A 4,692-nucleotide genomic window follows, 5' to 3' on the forward strand; every position below is an offset into this window, starting at 1 on the left:
TAATGGGGGGGGGGGGGGGGGGCAATAAGGTCCCATTGTTAGTATTAATGGGAAGAATGATGCCATCAGTGGTGTTAGTTGCAGGAATGGTGTCCCATCATTGTTGTCAGTGGAATAGTGCCCCTAGGGCCAGATAAAGGCAAGCAAAAGGCCACACACGGTCCTCGTGCTGCAGTTTAGAGACCACTGTTCTAGATCAACAGTTTGGGAAGGGTATTACAGCATCCAAGTGGGGACTTTAGTCATTTTGCGACTAGTTTTTATTTGAGTTGTATTTTTTTTAGGGAAAAGAATAGACTGTAACATTGTATCCAGTGGCAGTCACAGATCCCCCAGAGACTCAAGCATATACACTATATGGCCACATTTCTCAAGACACCTGACCTTCAGGAACTTAATGAACATCTCAATCAACCATGGGCAGTAATATGGAGTTGGCCTCCCTTTGTGACTCGAACTTACTAGACATCTCAATTCAACCATGGCCAGTAATATGGAGTTGGCCTCCCTTTGTGGCTAGAACTTAATGGACATGCCAATCAACCATGGCCAGTAATATGGAGCTGGTCTCCCTTTGTGGCTAGAACCCTAATGGACATCCCCATCAACCATGGCCAGTAATATAGAGTTGGCCTCCCTTTGTGGCTAGAACTTAATGGACATCCCAATCAACCATGCCCAGTATTATGGAGTTGGCCTCCCTTTGTGGCTAGAACCTAATGGACATCCCCATCAACCATGGCCATTAATATAGAGTTGGCCTCCCTTTGTGGCTAGAACCTAATGGACATCCCCATCAACCATGGCCAGTAATATAGAGTTGGCCTCCCTTTGTGGCTAGAACCTAATGGACATCCCCATCAACCATGGCCAGTAATATAGAGTTGGCCTCCCTTTTGTCCCTAGAACTTAATGGACATCTCAATACAACCATGGCCGGTAATATGGAATTGGCCTCCCTTTGTGGCTAGAACTTAATGGACATCTCAATCCAATCATAGCCACTAATATGAAGTTGGCCTCCCTTTGTGGCTATACCTTAATGGACATCTCAATCCAACCATAACCACCAATATGGAGTTGGCATCCTTTTCTGTCTAGAACATCCCCCACTCTTCTGGGAAGAGTTTGCACAAGATTTTGGAGGGCGTCTGTCTGAATGTATGCCCATTTGTGAGGTTAAGGTCTGATGTTGGATGAGAAGACTCATACGTTGGGCCTCACATTGGGCGCCAAAAAAAAAAAAAAGGCCTAACTCACAATTAACCTTTCAATTCACCTCAAGGTGTTCAGTAGGGTTGAGTTCAAGGCTCTTGAGCTCCTCCAAACCATGTCTTTATGGAGCTGGCTTTGCCCACAGGGGATACAGTCATAAAAAAAAGGAAACCGGTCTTCCCCAAAGTTACCCAAAGATTGGTTAGAGCACAATTGTCTACAATGTCTTTGTATGATGGAGTATTACCAGTACCCTTTACTGGAGACACCAGAACCCCTTCATTTTAGAAGGGGTCCTCATGGCTTGGGCCATATAATGTATAATAACATTTTATTTTTGGAACAGACACTATATAAAGCATCTTCATTGCTCAGCCATTCAGTATAAAAAAATTTGGAAAGCAAAACCTCGAATCTTTCCCTATGAATGGGCACCAAAGAGGTCAGTAAAAAGCCATATGCTCATTTTTAACGTGTCCAGCTCCCCGGCATAGAGCATCTCATATTACCCACCCAAATGCGCCACGGGGGGCCAAACAGAAAACTCCTCAGCTCCCCTGCTATCCAGGGTTGGTGAAAGGACAATTCATTTGTGGTGTTATATGGCAACCAAAAGTTTTAATTCTCAAACCTGGAAACTATTTGGCTGCAGTGGACAACACAGACGCTCTCCCTTCAGACCTGTAGAAGGAAACGCTGAAGGATGGCAACAGTGCAAAAATCCCGCAAACCTCTGTAGTAATCAAATCAAATCGAAGAGTCCTGCGACCACCAAACTCCTAGGCTGCCCGGAGGCAGAATGGACTGCATCAATCAGCAGCTTCTCACACAGGCATTCTGCTAAGAGAAAATTCCCACCACCAGTGTACGGGTGCACAAAGAAACCCTTTCTCCAGCATACCATGTACAGTAATTCGTAGCCACCAATGGTTGATGGTAGCTGAACAGAGGATTTGCTGCCTACAACAACCAATAAAAATTTAGCATTTTTTTTTTCCAGTGTGGTTTAAAGAATAATAGGAGTAACGTGATTGGTTGGTCAAGCAGCATCTACATTTCCAGAGTAACACAATCACCGTTCACATTGCGGGGGTCTATCTCAGGTACATCCCATCCTGAGGACAGAAATCTGAACCTCTAAAAACTGGAGCTCAGGAAAACAATGGTGTCGTCCCAAAGCAACCAATCAGATTTTCTCTATTGTTCCTCTTGCCGTACTGGAGAAATGAAAGCTGGAATCTGATTGGTTGATATGGACAGCAGGTACGCTCTGCTCCAGTTTTTGTACATCGTGCCTGCCAGTGATTGTTCTGGGGGGGGGGGGGTAATACTGCAAACTCGATATGGACGTTGATCATGGAGCCCATGTGAATGCCCATGGGGTGTCCATACCATTCCTGGCAGGCACCTCAGTGCCCATCACTGCGCACAGAGCAGGAATACTGGCAGGTATATAAAGATCTGTGCAAAATACAATACAATGTGCTGTTAAAGTTCCTCATCAGGTCCCACCATGTGCATTGTCCATGTCCTTCAGAACACTCGGCTCTAGTGGGGCATCAGCCACCAAGCAATGCACCTCCAACAACAGAAGTATGACAGGCGCCATTGCCAACTTGCTTGTAAAAGGTGCAACTCCGGGGGGGGGGGGGGCATCACCCTGACACTTGATATGCACATGCTTGTTCCAGGTAAGAGAGTTACAGAGTCATAAGGGAATGAGGAGGAGAGCCACCCGGGAGCATGCACCTCAACAACCAATGAGAATGTTCCTTCTAATGGGGACAGGCATCAATGGATGAGATGTGGGGGGGGGGGGGGGTATGAAAGATGGAGAGAGAGAGAATGGATGAGAGAGAGAGGGGGGGAGGGAGGAGAGAAAGAAAGTGAAGGAGAATGATAGAGAGGAGAGGGGAGAAAAGGAGGGAGAGAGAGGGGGAGGAAGGTTGGGAGCAGGAGAAGAGGAAGGAAGGAAGATGGGGAGAGGGAAAAAAAAAGAATTTAAGAGGGGGAGAAAGAAGAACAGCGGAATGAAGGAAGAAATAAATAAAGGACGGAAGAGAGATAAAAGGAGAGAGAGGATGGAAGAAAAAATGGAAGGTAAGAAAGAACAAAGGAAGAGAGAAGAGAGAGGAGATGAGGGAAGGGAGAGAAAGAGGAGAGGAGATGAGGGAAGGAAGAGAGAAGAGGAGAGGAGATGAGGGAAGGAAGAGAGAAAGAGGAGAGGAGATGAGAGAAGGAAGATGAGAGGAGATGAGGAAGGAAGAGAGAAGAGGAGATGAGGGAAGGAAGAGAGAGAGGAGAGGAGATGAGGGAAGGAAGAGAGAAGAGGAGAGGAAAGGAGGGAAGGAAGAGAGAAGGGAGAGAAAAAATAAGAAGAAGGAAGGGAGGGAGAAGAAGTGAGAAAAGAAGGAAGAGAGGGGAAGGAAGGAAAGAAGAGAGATGAGAGGGAAGAAGGTATGGAAAGAAGGAGGAAGTAAGGAAGGAAGAAGGGGGAGGAATAAAAGGAATGAAGCTAAGGAGTGAGAAGAAGAAGAGAGGAATGAAAGAAGGAAGGAGGAAGGAAGAGATACAAGAGGAGAGAGAAAAGAGAGGAGAATGGTGGAAAAAAAGGAAAGTAACAAAGAAGGAAGGAAGGGAGAAGAAGTGAGAGGGTGTAAGCGAGAGAGAAGAGCAGAGGAAAGAAGAGAAGGGGAGAGAAAAAGAGAAAAGGGAGGCAGAGAGAGGAAGAGAAAGAAAATTAAGGTATAGAAGGAAGGAAAAAGGAGAGAAGAGGAAGGGAGAGGAAGAGAGAAGAGGAAGGGAGGGAGAAGAGAGAAGAGGAAGGGGGGAGTAGAGAGAAGGGAAGGGAGAAGAGAGAAGAGGAAGGAGAGGGAAGGGAATAAGAAGAAAGAGGAAGGGAAAAGGAAGAAAGAGAGAAGGAGGGAGAGAGGTGGAAGGGAGTAATGCCCCGTACACACGGAGGGATTAAGTCTGACAAACCTCCGCGGAGTTCTAGCGGAGTTCCCCGGAGTAGGCGGACTTTTCGACCGAACGGACTTGACCACACACCATCACACCAAACTCCGACGGAGTCGAACGTGATGACGTACGACTGGATTCGACGTAGGAAGTTCATAGCCAGTAGCCAATAGCTGCCCTAGCGTCGGTTTTAGTCCGTCGGAGTAGCATACACACGAGCGAATTTTTCGAAGGGGGACCGGGTCTGGCGGAGTTCCGTCGGGAAAATTTGAAGCATGCTTCATTTCTAAAGTCCGTCAGACTTTTGCGAAGCTAAAGTCCGTTGCAGCCCACACACGAGCGGATAGTCCGCCGGACTCAGTCGTCGGAGTTTGGATGTCGAAAAGTCCGCTCGTGTGTACGGGGCATTAGAAGGAGAGAGAGAAGAAAGGAAGAATGGAAGGAAGGAGAATGAAAGAGAGAGGAATGGAGAATAGGAGAGAAAAAGAGAGAGATGAAGACAAACGAATGGTGGTT

This window comes from Lithobates pipiens, unplaced genomic scaffold, assembly GCF_037356315.1.
Source record: "Lithobates pipiens isolate NorthernLeopardFrog02 unplaced genomic scaffold, aLitPip1_a1.2 Scaffold_19, whole genome shotgun sequence".
NCBI lineage: Eukaryota > Metazoa > Chordata > Amphibia > Anura > Ranidae > Lithobates > Lithobates pipiens.